The 20,393-nt window shown below is 48.7% G+C and overlaps 1 protein-coding gene across 2 annotated transcripts in view; it reads left to right on the top strand.

The window, feature by feature from the left end:
* The window catches only part of PPP6R2 (protein phosphatase 6 regulatory subunit 2), a 92,796-nt gene that overhangs the window by 22,043 nt on the left and 50,360 nt on the right, over positions 1 to 20,393 (top strand). For both annotated transcript variants that reach the window (XM_065668150.1, XM_065668141.1), the window contains one exon: positions 5,857 to 5,989. The gene's annotated coding sequence lies outside the window, so the exon portion shown is untranslated. The remainder of the gene's footprint in view (positions 1 to 5,856; positions 5,990 to 20,393) is intronic.

Raw genomic sequence — 20,393 nt, 5'->3', positions numbered from 1 at the left:
AACCTGAATTTATAAAGGATGTGTTTAAAACTGGTATTTGCTGTTAGGAGTGCGTGTGAAGTCCAAGAAACACAGTGCAGAGGCACCAGCATTCGGATGGAGAGGAGCAGGCTGCTGCTCTTACAGTCATGAGAGTGTTAGTCTAAGATCAAACTGGTTGCTGACTCCTTCAGTGGTATTTCATAGAACCCCAGACTGGTTTGGGTTGAAGGGATCTTAAAGCTCCTGCACTTCCAACCCCTGCCATAGGCAGGGACACCTTCCACTGGACCAGGTTGCTCCAAGCCCTGTCCAACCTGGCCTTGGTTTCTGTTTCTTTTTTTACAATTTCAGCAATTTCTGTCAAATTAGAAGTGCTCTGATAATGGGAGCTAGATTCTCTCCTGAAAACAGCGTGGTGATGGAAGTTGGAGGAGGATTCCCTGTGACTCTGCTTACAGCATAGCTTGTGAAGAAACAGCACTATGCATCATGTTCAGTGTGTCCTCATGACACCAGAAGGATCCATGAAGTGCACAGCGGTTCCTTTGTGTTTGCTGCTGTATTTATTTACCCTATAACTGGTGACTATGGGAATATTTAACTTCCCATATTGTGGCTGAGTCTCAGAAGAGTTGGGGGATTTTATTTATTTATTTATTTATTTATTTATTTATTTATTTATTTATTTATTTATTTATTTATTTTTATTTATTTATTTATTTATTGAGGAGTGAGGAAGTGGAAGAGACCGACCATTGCCCAAAGTGATCATAGAATCATGAATCAGACTGTTTTGTGTTAGGAGGGACCTTAAAGTTCCTCCAGTCCCAACCCCCTGCCACGTGCAGGGACAACTTCCACTAGAGCAGGTTGCTCAGAGCTCCTATGTCCAACCTGGCCTTGAACACTGCCAGGGATGGGGCAGCCACAGCTCCTCTGGGCACCCTGTGCCAGCGCCTCAGCACCCTCACAGGGAAGAGCTTCTGCCTGAGAGCTCATCTCCGTCTCCCCTCTGGCAGGTTAAAGCCATTCCCCTTGGCCTGTCCCTCCAGGCGCTTGTCCAAAGCTGCTCTCCAGGTTTCCTGGAGCCCCTTTAGGCACTGGGACCTGCTCTAAAGTCTCCCCTTAGAGCACCTAGGGGCTGTGTGTAGGATGGTACCAGATGCAGGATTTGGTGCACTAAAATTAGTCGAGGGTATCTGGAGCAATAATCTCAGTCAGTTGCTGTTTGTCTCAGCTCTGCAGTTCCAGCTGAGGCTTAGAGGGGTGCCCTGCTCAGCAGAGTGCTCCAGGAGGCTTTTCCTTAGTGCCAGTGAAGTGATTTCCAAATAAGATCTCAGTGTTGGGTATGAGGCCGCAGCCTGTAGAACAGTGGTGGAGCTGACAGCAACGCCTTGAGGATAAAATAAGGCCTTCTGTGGAGAGTAAACTCTTGACAGCTTTTTGGGAGACATAAAAATATCCCGAGTGTTCCCTTGTCTTTTGTAAATGATAAATAAGTTTTGGTTTGTTTTGTTTTTATTATCCTCCTTGATAACTTCACAGCTATTACAACCTTTTATTCATGAATTTCTGGATCTTGAGAGAAGCAGGGTTGGGAAGGAGTTGATGATCTCCAAAAGCCCAACTTCAGGAATTTGATGGAAGTTGATAGTATAAATCCCATGAAAAGGCTTCTGGTCTGCCTTAAGTACTACTTCCATGTCTCACTTGTTGCACTGGGCAGGAAGACGTGGAAAAGGACAGTGACCCCTTTATACTGGGCTCTTTTTCCCTTTGGATTGTGGTGCTTTTTCGGTGGTGGCTCATAAAGTAGGTGGGAAGAATCTGAATGAATTTCAGTGTGTGCAAGTGGAGATCAGATTGATCAGAGAATTGCTTGCTGGTTTGATGTACGCTGCCTGTTGTTGTTCAGCCTATGAGTGCTGTGGAGATGCCCTGGATAAATGTCTTTTTCCCCTCAATTTGCATAACTAATGTTATTAGTCATGTCTTGAGGGACACTATTGCTTATATAAAAGCTTGAGTTTCGTTAATCTTGTTTGATATTCCTGATCAACTGTATGAAAGCAGTGAAGGCAGTGGGAAGAGTTTCAGTTTCTTTAAAAATAGCGGCTTTTTATATAATATTATCAAACACTCACATCCTTTCTTCATGGACTTACATCCCAGTACTGACTGCTGGGAGGTGTCACTGGTTGTGCAGTGACGGCAAGAGTCTTGCCTTCCCTCTTGTGTTCTCCAGCACAGGAGGATAGTTGGGATAGGCAGCCAGAGATTGTGGAATAAACCAGGTGGGAAAAGCCCTTTCAGCTCCTCCAGTCCAACCGCTCCCAGCACTGCCAAGGCCACCACTGACCCACGGCACTGAGGCCTCGGCTACACCATGTGTGAGCACTTGCAGGGACGCTGACTCCAGCCCTGCCCTGGGCAGCCTCTTCCAGTGCCTGAGCACCCTTTGGGGAAGGAATTGGCCCTCAGCTCCATCTAAACCTGCCCTGGTGCAGCTTGAGGCCGTTCCCTCTTGTCCCATCCCTTGTTCCCTGGGAGCAGAGCCCAGCCCCCTCCTGGCTCCATCCTCCTGTCAGGCAGCTGTAGGGAGCGATCAGGTCCCCCCTGAGCCTTCTCTTCTCCAGACTGACCCCCCCAGGTCCCTCAGCCGTTCCCCATCACACTTGTGCTCCAGGCCCTGCACCAGCTCCGTTGCCCTTCTCTGGCCCCGCTCCAGCACCTCAATGTCTCTCTTGCAGTGAGGGCCCAGAGCTGAACACAGGATTCGAGGTGCGGCCTCACCAGTGCCCAGTGCAGGGGCACAATCACTGCCCTGGCCCTGCTGCCGCACTGGTGCTGATACAGGCCAGGATGCTGGTGGGATGCTCTTTTTTATGAGTTAAATATACCTTTTGATTATTTTTATCAAGGGATTCTCATTCTTCTCAGTATTTTCCTCTTCACATATCTTTTGCAGATAAACAATCTCTCTGAGTATTAATAGAAGTTGTGCACAGGGATTCTCTGCAGAGAGGCAGCATTCCAGCCCCTAGGAGCCTTGGTGCAGCCGAGTTGCTTTTCCTTGCTTCCCCCACAGAAGCGGGTACCAAAGCAAGAGGAGCTTAAGGAGAGTTCTCTGCTTGCCAGCAGCTTCCTTATGTGTGCTCTGGTTTTAATGTCTTGCTTTTTTTAAGCAGAAGAGCACTGCAAGAAGCATCTAGGCTCTCCTGGCACCCGTGCTGCTGTCATAGTTGGGTTTGGGATGCCTTCTGCAGGCTCGAGGGCTGTGTCTGAGTTGCCTTTCTGGCTTTAAGATGAAAGAGGCTAGATTTAGATCTTAGGCAGAAGCTCTTCTCTGTGAGGGTGCTGAGGCGCTGGCAGAGGGTGCCCAGAGAAGCTGTGGCTGCCCCATCCCTGGCAGTGTTCAAGGCCAGGTTGGACACAGGGGCTTGGAGCAACCTGCGCTGATGGAAGGTGTCCCTGCCTGTGACAGGGGGTTGGAGCTGGATGAGCTTTAACATCCCTTCAACCCAAACCAGTCTGGGGTTCTGTGATTGTCATTGACAATAACCAGTTTCCCATTGACTGGTTTTGAGCATGTTGCCACACCAGTGAGAAGGTCACAGTGAGAGCAATGTGGGATGCGTGTGTTGGAGGGACAAGAACAAGTGCAGGTTTAGCACAGGAGCATCCTCAGGCAGTTGAATTCCTAAGAATCAAGAAAGTGCAGTTGGAATAAGGAAAGCTGTCACCTCAAATCCAGACAATTCTTGGTCGTCTCTGAAGGCTTCTCTTTATGGATTCTCTATGGCCTTAGTTAGGTTAGATTTCCTCTAAAACCTGTGACTGAGGGGGTTATGTTTGACCTGCTGGGTTTATTCTCTCCAGCCTATTTGGGGAATCACTGGAGATACAAGTTGTTATTTTGAGGTGGGTGATTTCTCCTGTTGGAAATGAGACACTTTCTGTTGGGCCTGAAACCTGTGCGTGGTTGGACTCAAAACTGAACTTCTCAATGGACACACTACACTAATGTTTGACCAGGTCTGTTTATGTGCCGTTAGTAAAAAATGCAAAATGCCCGGAGAAAAGGTAGAAAATATAAACTCCTATTTACTGGCACCACTTTGTTGTGCTCTGTTTCCAGTCAGTTGTCAGACAGAATAAAGCGCATGGCTCAGGAGAGAATCGGGCTGAAATCGCAGCAGTGTGTGTTCAGGGTGTAGGAAAGGACTTAACCCCGTTACCCACATCTGTTCTGACTTTGCTGGAATGTGGCGGATCCCATTGTCCTGCTGCTCTTACTTGGGAATTTATGAGCTGTTTCAGTTAATTAATGGAAGAAATTGAAGAAAATTGAGATGAATGGAGCATCGAACTGAAGGATGACAGAGCTGGAGGCTGATGCCAGTCGCTTGAAGTGTTGGAGGTTAAATCCTTGCTCTTTTTCAAGTCAGAAGAACAGTGTCACATCGGGTTGCTTCCACTCTTCTATAATCCAGGAAGGCCACTTCAGGAAGGTGTGACATGACTGTGTCCTTTAGATACTGATGTGAAATGTGCTTCTGGGAAGAAGAAGATGGGTCCTTGCTCCTGTTCTTCATGGGTCTTACAACATGGACACTGGGTGAAAGGAAGCATTGAGGGAGGGCAGGACACTCTGTGCAGTCACTTTGCTGTTTCTTGACACCTTCACATGGGTTGTGCAAGCTTGGAAAACATCCCTGGCTTTTGGGCTTGGTAAATCATAGAATCACAGAATTTGAGGTTGGAAGGGACCTCAAAGATCATCTGCTTCAACCTTTGTAGGCAAAGCATGACCTAGACTAGATGGCCTAGCACCCTGTCCAGCCCAGGCTTAACAGTGTTCAGGTTTCTTGTAGCCCCTTCAGGCACTGGAGCTGCTCTAAGGTCTCCCCTTAAGGAGCCTTCTCTTCTCCAGGCTGACCCAGCCCAGCTCTCTCAGCCTGGCTCCAGAGCAGAGCTGCTCCAGCCCTTGCAGCATCTCTGGATTCTCTCCAGCAGCTCCACGTCCCTCTTCTGTTGGGGGAAGATGAAGAAGGAGGGGGAAGAAGATGAGAAAATACATTATTCTGGCTGTTAGTGCTGTGTTACACTCTTGTGCTTCTCTGGGTTGTGATGTTAAGGTGTCAAGGCTGGTTGGAGATGTAGCATCAATGTGAGCATTCTCTTTGTGTTGGGATAGTGAGGGAACACCATTTGATATAGGGTCTGGCTGCTGTTGTCTTCTCACTGATCACGATCCTAGCGTAAAAAAAAAAAAAAGGAATACCTGGATAGAGACAGGGGCTTGGTTAAACTGCCGTTGTGGGTGGGACTCAACAAGTTAAGCCAGGCTTAGTTCTCTGCCCACTTCCATCTATGAATCCCCTTTTAAAACCATGGCAAAGGCTCTTGTGGAGGCAAGTTCCTCGCCGCCGCCTGGAGGTGCTGGGGCCCCTGACTGAACGTGGGATACGTGTGGTGTTGCTGCAATTATTCTTAGAACAAGTGAAAATGACCCTCAGGTTTCCCTGACAACCTACAACTTGCTTTTTGAAGCCATGTCAAGAAAACAAGCATGTGTTCTTGACTGAGGTACAAGTCTCACAGCAGAGCAAGGGCCACGAGGGGCTGGGGCTGTTAACCTCTCACTGCCACAGCAGGGGAGGAACATGTTTGCCCTGTGCTGCGGAAGGAGCATAAGTGGAAAGAGAATGTCTGATGCGGTGCTGGTGGCTTTGCAGAGTGTTGGTCACCCATGGTCTTGTGCAGAGCTCTCGTTGGGTTGAAGGGTTGCATGGAAGTTTCTTTATGGTGGTAAAAACCTCTTTGGCTTTCACTTACCTTTGGTTAATAACAGCTTTATCCAATCTTTTCCAGGATAGGAAGCTTGAGGAAGAATTCACACTGGATGAAAATAATTTTCTGAAGCTGGGAATATTCCAGGAACTGTAACCCAAATGTTTCTCTGTCCGTGGAGAAGATTTCACATTTGAAATAACTTCTACTGAAGGTATGCCCATCTCCTTTTTAAGCTCAGTAATGACAACATGTTATATTACGTGCTCTGGTGGTTGCTGCTGACATTGTTCTTGCTGTTTAATACCCAGAGTCATTCGAGAGGGAGCTGTAGTGGCCCTGGGATGGTCCTGCTGAGGAGGTTAGAACTGGTTTCATATGGCTGAGCAGCTCACCTCTGCAGTCTACTCATGGGATGTGAGTCAGGTTACTCCCTAAAACCAGGTTTAGCTGGTAAATGTCTCTCAAAACTTAAGCTGATGGGGAGAAGATGGGACTTCTTTCTTTCTAGTGACTGTCTAATTCTGGGAAGCACTTGTGGCTCTTCCAAGAAGTAACAGTATGGAAATGACACGTAGTAAGTACATTTTGTCGTGGGGGTAGTGAGAGTGACCAGGCTGTGGTTACTCACTGGTTTTCATAAGGCGAGAAGTTGGAAGCATCGAACGAAGTTATCAAGCTGGTAGTGAAGCAAACAAGAGGAACTGCTCTTTGGTGCAGCATGTGATTACACTGAGGATTTACAGCTCAGGATTATTGGGATATGGACTGGCTGCCTGTGGGAGCACTGGGATCCTCCTTGGTACCACCTGGAGCTGGCTGACTTGATCATTGTCCTGCTGGTAATTTGGTTATGAAGAGCTTTCTTAATGATACAAAGACAAGAGATCTTATGTAAAGCAAGGTCTCCCAGAGGAGTAAGTTATGAATTAAAGGAATTTTAAAACTCCACAAAAAAGGAGCAGACCCTAAGTTTTATTGCAGAAAAAGTGCAGGTTTAGATGAGCTGTGAATAAAGATGCTGCTGCTGAGGGAGCTGGTAATATTTATGTTGTGTGTCAGACCTGATGGCTGGGAACTGGTGAAAAGGGAGGGGAGACTGAGATGAGCTCTTAGGCAGAAATTCTTCCCTGTGAGGATGCTGAGGCACGGGCACAGGGTGGCCAGAGAAGCTGTGGCTGCCCCATCCCTGGCAGTGTTCAAGGCCAGGTTGGACACAGGGGCTTGGAGCAACCTGCTCTGGTGAAAGGTGTCCCTGCCCATGGAAGGGCTTGGAACTGGGTGAGCTTTAATGTCCCTTTCAACTGTAACTTTGGCTCTGTGAACACTGCTCTGGAAGCCATCTGGGATCTGGAGCATGTGGATGGTGCCCAGAGGTTAGTAGTCATCTGGGTCAGTGAGATACATAAAGAGTAGCAGGAAATGATGTAGCTCAGTCTGGCAAATTCTGCTCATCCCTGCAGTGTGTCTGGCTCAGGACCCTCAGTTACCTGCTCTTGCTGTCAATGGACACAGGAGAAGTTGAGAGCAGTGCAAGTGCAGGGTAGGCACTGCCACCTTGTGCCGGTCACCCGGGTGAGTGACCTGTCTGAAACATTCTGGCTGTAAAACCTTTGAGGGTCCTTTATAAACCTGCTTGATACAAACTGGTGCAACCATCTGGGGTCTTGAGCTCTGCTGAGCTTTTGGACTCCATAACCATCTATGGCAGTAAGTTCTATGGTGTTTCTTGGTTGCTTGATAACTTTGAGGTGTCCCCGTTCTTGCGTTTACTGGGGGCTGTAAGTAACTGTTCACCTCCTTAATACCATTCATGCCTTCTGCTGTATCTCCTGTTCTTTTGAGCTGTAGTCATGAATAAAGTCAAGTTTAATGCATCTTCCATTAGAAGCTGGGCTGCTTCACGTTCTGCTTAGTCTCTTTTAAGACAAGCTGATCAGACCAGCTGCACTTTTTGAGCTCTGCTGTGTCTTCTGAAAGAAGCAAAGCAGACCTCAAGCAGCGAGATGCAATGTGCGATACTCGGGTGATGTCATGCCTCCTGTTTACTTGCTTGATCTTTCTTGGAATGACTTCTGACATGCTGGAGTGGGGCCAGAGAAGGGCAACGGAGCTGGTGCAGGGCCTGGAGCACAAGTGTGATGGGGAACGGCTGAGGGACCTGGGGGGGTCAGTCTGGAGAAGAGAAGGCCCAGGGGGGACCTCATTGCTCCCTACAACTGCCTGAGAGGAGGATGGAGCCAGGAGGCGGCTGGGCTCTGCTCCCAGGGAACAGGGGATGGGACAAGAGGAAACAGCCTCAAGCTGCACCAGGGCAGGTTCAGATGGAGCTGAGGACCAATTCCTTCCCCAAAGGGTGCTCAGGCACTGGAAGAGGCTGCCCAGGGCAGGGCTGGAGTCAGCGTCCCTGCAAGTGCTCACACATGGTGTAGCCGAGGCCTCAGTGCCATGGGTTAGTGGTGGCCTTGGCAGTGCTGGGAGCGGTTGGACTGGAGGAGCTTAAAGGGCTTTTCCAACCTGGTTGATTCTCCAATTCTATGGTTACTTCTGCCTCTTTGGCTGCAGCACTGTATTGAGATCCTTGGCAGTATCTCTAAGATCATTCCAGGATCAGGATCTGTTCTATTTGTATGCTAAAATGTCTCATTTCTTCAGAAGGACCACTGTCGTATCACAGGAGGGCTGTTTGTCTGCTGCGTCCTGGCTCTGGCACTCAGGTCAGGTAGAGCCCTCTGGAAGGACAGGAAGTGGCTCCTTCCTGGGATCATCTGAGCATATCTGGGGGAAGAGGTTCCCAGAACATGGGATAGGGCAGGCAGAAGAGTGAGAGTGTGTGAAAATACAGCAGGAAAGAAACTTGTGGTGCGGCAGAGTGTGGGATACAGCTCAGATAAGCAAGGGGCAGAGGGACAGCCTGGCTTCAAAACTGGTGGACAGTGAGGGTGTTCCTGAGGATCCAGAGAAAGCTGCAGACGTTCACTGGACACAGAAAGCTCCTGACTTAGAGAAACCCAAGGCCAAGGGGGAATGGCTTTAACCTGCCAGAGGGGAGACTGAGACGAGCTCTTAGGCAGAAGCTCTTCCCTGTGAGGGTGCTGAGGCGCTGGCGGAGGGTGCCCAGAGAAGCTGTGGCTGCCCCATACCTGGCAGTGTTCAAGGCCAGGTTGGACACAGGGGCTTGGAGCAACCTGCTCTAGTGGAAGGTGTCCCTGCCTGTGGCAGGGGCTTGGAACTGGAGGAGCTTTAAGCTTCCAACACAAACCATTCCTTGATTCTGTTATTTTTTTATCTCTTTCTCTGTATGGCAAAGCTGAAAACAACTTGTTCTTATAGAGGAAATAAAAGAAATTTTGTATTAAAACTTAAGGGAGGAAAAGCATAAAATAACCTTAAAATTCACATCAGGAATCCTAGCTGTCAAGACGAAAGCGCCTGACTGCATTAAACAGGACCTAGGGAAAACTCCTCAGTTTTGATGTAACTGCTGAAGTTCTGTTTGTCCTTTTGTATTTATAACAGAAGGGATGTTACAGGAAAGTCAGAAGGACTCAGGAATCCTTTCTTGATGGAAACAAGCAGGATAATGTACTTCTCTCAGCATTTCCATGTGGTTCCACTTAGTAAGTAAGTGGAAAATGTTAAATGCTTTATTTTATCAGGAATGGGCTTAAATAGGCTTAAATAAAAAAAATAAATCAGTAAATGTTGGTGTTTTCCTCCCAGTTTCCAGCAGGAGTTGCCTGGGGGTTGCTGGCATCCACTTGCCGTTTTACTGGGCTTGGAATACAGGAAACATTCTGAAAGGGTGGAAAATGCTGTGGATGTCTTGTATGTGTGCCCATAGTCAGTGAGGCTGAGGGTACCTACAGGACTGACTGCAGGGATAATCCTGGGCAAAACAGCACAAATATAGAATCCAGGTATGAAGAAGAAGCCAAAATCTGGATGCACCTCCTGGTGGATAAGATTCTGGCTGGATGGTCTCACTCAGAGTGTTGTGGTCAATGGCTCAATGCTCAAGTGGAGACCTGTGACAAGTGCTGTTCCTCAGGGGTCAGTTTTGGGACTGATCTTGTTGAACATCTTTGACGTGACATAGATACTGGGACTGAGCACCCTCAGCAAGTTTGTGATGACACGGAGCTGTGTGGTGCAGTGTCACAGTGGAGGGAAGGGATGGGATCCAGAGGGACCTGGAGAGACGGGAATCTGTAAACCTCATGAAATTGAACAAGTCCAAGTGCAAGGTTCTGCCCCTGGGTCAGGGCAGTCCCAGCCCAAACACAGGCTGGGGGAGACTGGATGGAGCAGCCTGAGGAGGAGGACGTGGGGTGTTGTATGAGGAGAAGCTCCCCATGATCAAGCTTCAGTGTGCACTTGAGCCCAGAACCCCCCTGCGTGCTGGGCTGCACCCCCAGAGCGTGAGCAGCAGCTCAGGGAGGGGATCCTGCCCCTCTGCTGTGCTCTGGGGACACCCCCCTGCAGTCCTGATCCAGGTCTGGGGGACAGCACAAGAGGGATGTGGAGCTGCTGGAGTGAGGCCAGAGGAGGCCATGGAGATGCTGCGAGGGCTGGAGCAGCTCTGCTCTGGAGCCAGGCTGAGAGAGCTGGGCTGGTTCAGCCTGGAGAAGAGAAGGCTCCTGAAGGGGAGACCTGTGATTCTGTCAAAAGTTCACCAGAGATCCAGGGAAAGCAGGAGATGCACGGTGGTGGTGGTATTTTTGTCACAGCAGCCAAGGAAGCGTTGCAGGGCCCCCTGAGTTTTGTGATATGTGGAACTTGAACCGTGTATTTTAAATCTTCAGATCTGGAATGGACATGTGAAACTTTAAAACATGAATTTTAATCACCTGTTACTTTTGCAGATGCCTCCTGACTTTTTCTAGAACAGGTAGAGACCTTTGGACCAGACTTAATGGTGCTGAGGTGAAGGCTCTAAAAAGCCACTTTGTACTTTCCCCTAGCAGAACTGTTAAATAAAATCCAGGCCGCAAAGTGACAATCACAGAATCCCAGACTGGTTTGTGTTGGAAGGGACCTTAAAGCTCATCCAGTTCCACCTCCCTGCCATGGGCAGGGACACCTCCCACCAGAGCAGGTTGCTCCAAGCCCCTGTGTCCAACCTGGCCTTGAACACTGCCAGGGATGGGGCAGCCACAGCTTCTCTGGGCACCCTGTGCCAGCGCCTCAGCACCCTCACAGGGAAGAGCTTCTGCCTAAGAGCTCATCTCAGTCTCCCCTCTGGCAGGTTAAAGCCATTGCCCTTGTCCTGTCCCTACAGGCCCTTGTCCAAAGCCCGTCTCCAGGTTGCTTGTCCCTTGTAAATGATTACAGGATCATTGGAAGGATGATATGCAGTGAGACAAACCCAGTCATTACGGGCCTCACAGAGGAGCGAGGAGACTTTGGGCATTCTGCTCATATAAGGAGGAAGATGAAGAGCAGAGATTACCTCAAAACATGCACAGTAAGGGGCAATATTACTGGTTTCTTCCATTTCTGTTGTTGACCATCTCTCCAGCCCCAGTGTGCAGCCAGGGATTGCCTTGTGTGGTGTTGTGCTGCTTGACTGGAGCCTCCACATACCTTCTAAATATTCAGACATTCCTGGTGTGCGTTGTTGGCAAACAGCAGGTGTTTGAGTGACACTTTAATTCTGCACGTTCCCATTTAGAAATGCTCTCCAGAAAGCTGTTAATGTTCAGAAACAGCAGCTTGTTCTTGCAGACAGCTCCTTGCCTCACGTAGCTGTGTGTTTGCCTTTCATTGCATACGCCAGCTCAGAAATACCATGAACAGCTTTGGAGGACTTCAAGATGTCCACCTGCAAAGGCAGAAGACGTGGTCTAGGGTGAGGCATCCCTGCCCATGGCAGGGGGTTGTAACTAAACGATCTTAAGGTCCTTTCCAACCCTACCTGTTCTATGGTTCTATGATTCTATGTCTAGTTTCTGTTGATGTAGATGCTTTAAAGGAAAGTACCTAAGTGATGAGATGCCATCCAGAGGGACTTGGACAAGCCGAAGAAGTAGGCCCGCTGCAAACCTCATGAAGTCCAACAAGGCAAATGCAAGGTCCTGCACGTGGGTTGGGGCAGTCCCCAGTATCAACACAGGGTGGGGGATGAAGGGAATGAAAGCAGCCATGAGGAGAAGGACTTGGAGGTATTGTTGGATGAAAGGTTGGACATGTGCGCTTGCAGCCCAGAGGAGCCAGAGTGGAGCCAGCAGGTGGAGGAAGGTGGTCCTGCCCCTCTGCTCTGGTGAGACCCCTCCTGGAGCACGACATCCAGCTCTGGAGTCCTCAGGACAGGAAGGACATGGACCTGTTGAAGAGGGGCCAGAGGAGGCCACAGAAGTTATCAGATGAGGAAGGGCTGAGAGAACTGGGCTTATTCAGCCTCAGGCAGAGGAGGCTCTGGGGAGACATTGTGGCTTTTCAGTTCTTAAAAGGGGTCTCTCAGAAAGGTGCGGGGAGGCATTTTAGCAGGGCCTGTTACGACAGGACAAGGGTGATGGTTTTGAACTGGCAGAGGAGATTCAGGCTGGATGTGAGGAAGAAATCCTTTGCAATGAGGGTGCTGAGGCGCAGGAGCTGTGGCTGCCCCATCCCTGGCAGTGTTCAAGGCCAGGTTGGACACAGGGGCTTGGAGCAGCCTGCTCTGGTGGAAGGTGTCCCTGCCCCTGGCAGGGGGTTGGAGCTGGAGTAGCTTTAAGGTCCCTTCCAGCCCAGATCTTTCCATGATTCCATGCCTAATCCCCATGGATAGAGCAGTCCATACAAACCACTCTGGGCTTCCAGGCCTGCTGAGCAGCCAAGGCTCCTGCTGGGACAGGGAGATCTCTGGCTCCTGCTTTGCTGGATGTCAGCAGCATTGGGTGTTTCTTGCTGCCTTTTCCCCTGCTAAACACTGCTTGCAGCCTGGACAAGAAGCATGAGCACAGTTGTAATGAGCACAGTGAATTTTCTTCTCCCCAAATACAAGAGCTAGAAACAGCTTTAAGAGAAAAATAGCAGGAGTTATCTAGAGCAGCAGGAATGTGAACTCTGACCCCACCATGTTTATCCTCATGTTCTCATATTCTGATTTAGCTCTGTTTTACTTGTTGGGTAAGGAAGGAAAGTGCAACTTGAGAAGCTGTGTGAGGAGGGTTGTTTAGAGGATCTGCAGGGCTCTGAGCAGCCTCTTGCTATCTCAGACAAGCTTTGCCTTGGCTACAAATAAGAGCAGGCTGGTGGTGGGGATGGCAGCTTGGTGAAGAAATACCCACTTATGGAAGGCTTATTTTGAGCTGTTCACAGCTGGTAATCCGTGTAACGTCCTCCTGCAGCTCAGGACTTCCCCAGGTCTGCAGAACTGGGAACTTCAACATGGGGAGAGTAAGTGCGCTGTGGTAAGAATGATGTTTGTGGTATGAGGTAGGCGCAAGAATGACAGCTAAATGGTTGAATATGGTTAGTAAAATGAGAAAATTCACAGTACTTTTGAATTACGACTATTTAGTTGTGGTCCCAAAAGCACTGATGTGTCTGTTCTCTTCATCGATGTATCCAAGGGATTTACCCATCATCTTTAAGTTCTCACTTTTACCAAATGCTCCTTTTTGTTTGCATCCTTTTAAAGTAAGTTGTACGAAGATTTTGACTTTTAGTGTAGAGATTAGATCAGAACAAAGCCTGGGACTTAACTTCTTACTTACAGAAAAAGAAATGTTAACAGCTTTCCAATTTCACATTTCAGAGCAGCTTCCCCTTAATTCATCTGCTGTACACAGCTTGAAGCTTTCAGCTTATCCTGCTCCATAACTTACACAATCCTTGTGGATTTCTTAAACAATTCAACTAGAAGCAATAAGTTTAATGCACACAATGTAATCACTGTAGACAGCTAAACCAATGTGTTCACTGCACATTGTGATCAGTGTTGTCTTTATACTCATGCTTTACCCCTTCTGCTTTCAATAGGTCAGTAGTTCTTTAGGACTGACTGGTGTGGCTTGAAGAGTTTTCATCCTATTCCATGTCTGAGAGAGGGAAAATGAATGTGAGGAGATGGTGTTTTGTAACTCAGCGTGGCTGGGAGGAGGAATGACACAAAGGGAATTCCATCCAGCTGCTTTAAAAGGTAGTTTTCCAAAGAGTTTGAAACCTTGGTGTGGTTTAAGGTCAGGGAACACTTGATGCCAAGCTCAAATGGATTTAAAAAAGATTAATCATGGAATGGCTTGGGTTGGAAAGGACCTTAGGATCATTCAGTTCCAACCCGCTGCCACGGGCAGGGGCACCTCCCACTAGAGCAGGTTGCTCCAAGCCCCTGTGTCCAACCTGGCCTTGAACACTGCCAGGGATGGGGCAGCCACAGCTTCTCTGGGCACCCTATGCCAGCGCCTCAGCACCCTCACAGGGAAGAATTTCTGCCTTAGATCTAACCTGAACTTCCCCTGTTTCAGCTTGAACCCATCATCCCTTGTCCTGTCACTACACTCCCTGATGAAGAGTCCCTCCCCAGCATCCTTGTAGCCCCTTCAGACGCTGGAAGCTGCTCTGAGGTCTCCACTCAGCTTCTCTTCTTTAGCATATTTGTAGGATGTATTCACTGATAATTGCAAAACATGAGATTTCAGGTGGCACTTGAGGTTATCTGTGATAAAATGATGAGAGAATGTTGAGGCAGTTTACCAGGAAAACCTCATTCCTACCCTGCTTCCCAGCACTGGGTCCTGTGCTTCTGGGAGGGGGCTCTTGTCACCCAAGACAGGCATAGAATGTTGCTTCCTGCATCATGAAGGCATCTTAGGGCTGTTTTAGACATTCTGCTTTTGCTTTTTCTGAGCAGATTCAAGAAATGAAGAAATCCCAACCAGAGAAGTGACTCTGTGTCAAGAAAGCCTCTTCACTTGCAGAAGGGGAGATTGTCATTAGTTGGAAGCTGAGGCTTGGGCTCTGCTTGGCTTCTTGCCTATGGAGTTCATATCCCTTTCCTTCTCAGCCCTGTATTAAGGGTAGGAAAACCAAAACTGCATACAGTGTGCCTGGAAACTGAAGTTTCCCTTTCTGGAGTACATTGATGCCAAGCAGTGGTAGTTTCAGAACAGAGTAAGCAGAAGGATAGTTGGGGAACTCACGGCATTTAATACGCTCAGCACTGAAGACCCATCCTTGAAGCACTATCAAAGGTTAAATCAAAAGACTATTCCTAACTTTCATTTAATGACAGCTGGGGAGGGAAAAATGGACATTCTTCGGTTGAGAAACCTTTCCCTCTTATAGAATCACAGAATGGTTTGGGTTGGAAAGGACCTTAAGATCATCCAGTTCCAACACAAGTTATTTCACTTCAGCATGGAAAACTCTGTCAAAGTAAAAAATGCCATCCTTGTACTAATGTTGGAATAGCCTATTTCATCATCTCGACACGACTTTGTTGAAATACATCAGTTTGAGAGATTTTGTTCCTATTAAAGATACTTAAAACCCCAATTCCTGACCATTTTCTTACCCCTTTAGTGCTTGAGGTTAGGCAGCTGCTTCAAACAGTCCTGCACTTGACCTTGTTAACCGTTACATCCCTGAAACTCAGAGCATGTTGAAGTCTCATGGAGTATAATGCTTTTCTGGACATAGAATAAGTAACTGTAAATATGAAGAAGGTGTAAGGAAGGGCAGTAGGAGCTGTTATATGACCATACGTGAGTTGGTATATGTTTAACTGCAGACTTCTGTAAACCTTAGAGAGCTGTTTCTCCATCCTACTTTCTGATGTGTCTCTCTGTTAATTCTGTATCTCCTAGAGCACAAGTGTGATGGGGAACGGCTGAGGGACCTGGGGGGTTCAGTCTGGAGAAGAGAAGGCCCAGGGGGGACCTCATCATTCCCTACATCCGCCTGACAGGAGGATGGAGCCAGGAGGGGGCTGGGCTCTGCTCCCAGGGAACAAGGGATGGGACAAGAGGAAATGGCCTCAAGCTGCACCAGGGCAGGTTCAGATGGAGCTGAGGACCAATTCCTTCCCCAAAGGGTGCTCAGGCACTGGAAGAGGCTGCCCAGGGCAGGGCTGGAGTCGGCGTCCCTGCAAGTGCTCACACACCGTGTAGCCGAGGCCTCAGTGCCGTGGGTCAGTGGTGGCCTTGGCAGTGCTGGGAGCGGTTGGACTGGAGGAGCTTAAAGGGCTTTTCCAACCTGGTTGATATGACAATTATACGAGATTTTTACCTCTTGGCTGTGGCTTTATATTGAGTCTGAGAGGGGAGCTCATCAATGCCGATCAGTATCTTAAGTGTGGGCGCGAGGAGGATGGTGCCAGAGTATTTTCAGTGTTGCCCAGTGACAAGATGAGGAGCAATGGCCAGTAACAACAAACTTCACCTCAACATGAGGAAGAGCTTCTTTCCATTGAGGGTGGTACAGCACTGGAACAGGCTGCCCAGTAGAGTTGTGGAGCCTTCCTCTCTGGAGACATTCCAAAGCTGACTGAATGCGTTCCTGTGTGATCTGCTCTGGGTGGCCCTGCCTTGTCAGGGGTTGGACTGGATAACCTCCAGCGAACCCTTCCAATCTGAATGATTTTGGGATTCCTTTGCTGGGTTCCCTCCTCTTTGCTGCCATACCAGTATAAGTGTCTTGGTGGTAGCTTGTTGCATGTTGAACATGGTCATGATATTCTTCTTGTTGGTAGGATTTAGGGGTTCCATGGTGGTCATCGAGGATCTACTATTGAGGACTGGAACCTCCTTAACAAGAATGAAGGGATGAGTGCAGAAGACAGTTCACGCTGACAGGACTTAAAACCCAAGCTGAGCTCTGTAAGAAGGTTCTGCAATTCCACAAGAGGAAATGATGCAGACCACAGAATTATTCAGCAGAGATGGGATGTTCCTTCTCCTGCTCTCACCAGCAAATAGTGAGAGCTATGAGAGGTTCTCTTCTGTCTTCTGCTTTCATTCTCATTGAGTTACAGCTGCACACACACTGGCCTCGATGGTGACTGAGTGGCTTGTGGTGAGCAGGGTGTGCTTCTTCTCCACACCTCTTACTGCTGACTTCCCTACATGGGTCTATTTAATGCTTCCGTGTCCAAAGCAGCTTTTGCAGCAGGGAGTACAATGTGGCTTTTGGCCTTGGGAGCCTTCCATTCACACTGTTCGAAAGGCCTGAGAGAGCCCTGCTCAGAAACTGCATCAACCAGAGCCTAAAACCAGAGACCAGAGCTTTGATTAATGCTTGGTAGTTGCAAATGCTTGGAGCTGGCAGTTACCATCCGCTTTGTGGTCTCTTGTCCTGGAAATCTGCACTCTTTTTATTATTATTTTGTATTTTTTTGCCATCAAATGTTTCTGATCCCTCTGATTTGATGAAATTTCCTGTTTTTTTTCTTCATTATGGTGTGCAATGCCACAACTTGTTAAAGTAGGATAGTCTCTCATAGCCCTGTTTCTGCATCTGTCCCTTCCGCTGTGCCTTGCATTCCTTAACTTTCTTCATAGAATCCCAGACTGGCTTGTGTCGGAAGGGACCTGAAAGCTCATCCAGTTCCATCCCCCTGCCACGGGCAGGGTCACCTTCTGCTAGAGCAGGTTGCTCCAAAGTTCCTTAATGTTAGTAGTGATGTCTAATGTTTAATATTTTAGTACTCGTATGTTCCTCAAGTTTAAATAGGTGTCTAAAGACAGCAGAAACAGGAAACAGTGTTGAATCTGTAAGGCATTCTTTGCAAGAAGAAAGTGTATTTACCGCTTGTTTGACTCATTGTACTCAGCAACTCTGTACTGTTTTGGTCTCTCTTGGCACAATTCCCATTATTCAGGAGAGAGATGGAGAAAGCTGAGGTACTCAGTGATTCTCTGCCTCAGTTTTCAGTGGTAATCATTCTTTCCATATCTCTCTAGCCCCTGAACCTCAGTCAGTGAAGATCAGGTTCCGGATGGCTTGAGGACACTGAAAATAGGACCCAACGAAATCCATGCCAGGGTACCCAGGGAGTTGGCAGATGTAGTTGCCAAGCCAGTCACAGTCATGCTTGAAAAGTTGTGGCAGTCCCAGTGACTGGGAAAAGGGAAACATCAGCCCATTTTTAAGAAGGGTAACAAGGAGGATCCTGGGAACTGGCCACGGAGCTGCTGCGAGGGCTGGAGCAGCTCTGCTCTGGAGTCAGGCTGAGAGAGCTGGGCTGGGTCAGCCTGGAGAAGGCTCATGAAGGAGAGACCTTAGAGCAGCTCCAGTGCCTAAAGGGGCTCCAGGAAACCTGGAGAGGGGCTTTGGGCAAGGGCCTGTAGGGACAGGCCAAGGGGAATGGCTTTAACCTGCCAGAGGGGAGACTGGGATGAGCTCTTAGGCAGAAGCTCTTCCCTGTGAGATCCTGCCGACAGTGTGACAGCAGCGTGTTGCCTCTTGTTCCTGACTTGTTCCAGTCTCTGGGTTTTTTTGTGTGTGGTTCCTTTCTGTTTTCAAGGTGGTAGACATGCTATGTGGATTATGAAACCTCACTTGATTGCTGGACGCTTGCTCAGGCATAACTTCTGGTTTCAGTTTGCCACAAACAGTCATTTCCAAACCTCACTTGCTGTGTTTTACTACGTGGCCTGTTGCTATAAGAGGGTTTTTTGGCTGGGGTGAAGAAGAGTAGTCTCACGTTGAATGTGTTCTGGGCAGTGTGGTGGAAGAGTCCCTGCTGCAGGACAGCCTCCTTTCCCAGCTGGATGTAGCTGTGCCCAGTCCCAGGGTGCTGGGAATTGCAGCAGCATCTTCCAGAAGCCCAGCTCTGCCAGCAAGGCCCTGGAGAGGACAAACTATGCAGGAATCCTTCCAGCAAAAGGGGATCTGCCTGCTCTGTGCTGAGAGAAAAGCCACCTTCTTTTCCTAAGGACAACTTATCGGGGAGTGTCTCCCATAGATTATCCATGTATAAAAAGTTCCAGACATACCTAAAAAGTTATAGAATCATGGAATCCCAGACTGGTTTGTGTTGGAAGGGACCTTAAAGCTCATCCAGTTCCACCTCTCTGCTGTGCGCAGGGACACCTCACACCAGAGCAGGTTGCCCCAAGCCCCTGTGTCCAACCTGGCCTTGAACACTGCCAGGGATGGGGCAGCCACAGCTTCTCTGGGCACCCTGTGCCAGCACCTCAGCTCTCTCACAGGGAAGAGCTTCTGCCTTAGATCCAACCTGACTCTCCCCTAGTTCTGAAAACCTGTAGAATTGATGGGTTTATAAATGGGTTTGAGAAGTGAGACGTACATGGGTGTTGCACATGCATGTATGAGAGATGTATGTATTTGGGTTAGCTGTGCACCCAGCCTCCTCAATTTAAGGCCTTTTATGCCAGCTTTGACTTGAGGACTATATAACTAAGCATAGCTAGTTAAAAATATCTGAAGAACACTTTGTAAGGAACACACTCTGCAGCCAAACAGCATTACTGCCACAGCAGTGTCACGTAGGTTGAAAATTCAGATGTCTGCTCCTAACTGAGGAGCTCAGTGACTTGAGTGTGTGTTCAGCACCTGCATGGTTGGATGCAGGAGCTACTGCTCTGCTAGAAGTTAAAATTTTCAATTAATTTCAATATTCTGTTGAGTTAAATAGCACAAACTGCTTTGTTCTGTGCCACTTGTTGGGCTATTTTGGGGAGGGAAACTAGTTCCCAAAAGAGAGAGGCCCCCCCTGCAGTGCTGTGTCCAGCTCTGGGTACTCCAACACAGGAGGGACGTGGAGCTGCTGGAGATTGTCCAGAGGAGGCCACGGAGCTGCTGCGAGGGCTGGAGCAGCTCTGCTCTGGAGCCAGGCTGAGAGAGCTGGGCTGGTTCAGTCTGGAGAAGAGAAGGCTCCATAAGGGGAGACCTTAGGGCAGCTCCAGTGCCTAAAGGGGCTCCAGGAAACCTGGAGAGGGGCTTTGGACAAGGGCCTGTAGGGACAGGACAAGGGCAATGGCTTTAACCTGCCAGAGGGGAGACTGAGATGAGCTCTTAGGCAGAAGCTCTTCCCTGTGAGGGTGCTGAGGCGCTGGCACAGGGTGCCCAGAGAAGCTGTGGCTGCCCCATCCCTGGCAGTGTTCAAGGCCAGGTTGGACACAGGGGCTTGGAGCAACCTGCTCGGGTGGAAGGTGTCCCTGCCCGTGGCACGGGTTAGAACTGGATGAGCTTTAAGGTCCCTTCCAACCCAAAACCGTCTGGGATTCTATGAAAAGTTTGGGATCAACCTAAATGACTAACCTGCAATTGGGGAGACGGGAAATGGCAGTGGCTGGGTCATGGGGGAGGTTGGGTAAGCTTTTTTCCTCGACAGCTTCCCTTCACTTTTCCCTGTGTAAATGCGCTGGGACTATCACCAATGAAACCTGTGGACTTGATGTTCACAGGTAGCTGTACGAGAAACTTGTAGTTTTGACTAGAACTCGTTGACCCAGGATAATTGAAAGGACCTTGGTAGGTACAAAGCGATGTTCTGGATGTGATGCTTCATCATGATCTCAGTTCTGTTTCTGCTGGGTGTGTCCCTATGATCCGTATGTGATCTCTGCTTCAGAGTGCTGGGAGTCCAACACCAACACTTAAATGTGATGTACGGGAGGAGAAAGCCCTAAGGAAGCTTTGTATGTCTTGATAGCTCATAGCCGAAGTAT

The sequence above is a fragment of the Lathamus discolor genome, chromosome 1, assembly GCF_037157495.1.
Source record: "Lathamus discolor isolate bLatDis1 chromosome 1, bLatDis1.hap1, whole genome shotgun sequence".
Classification (NCBI taxonomy): Eukaryota; Metazoa; Chordata; class Aves; order Psittaciformes; family Psittacidae; genus Lathamus; species Lathamus discolor.
Note: the sequence above shows the minus strand (reverse complement) of the source record. Positions and strands in the feature narration are given on the sequence as shown.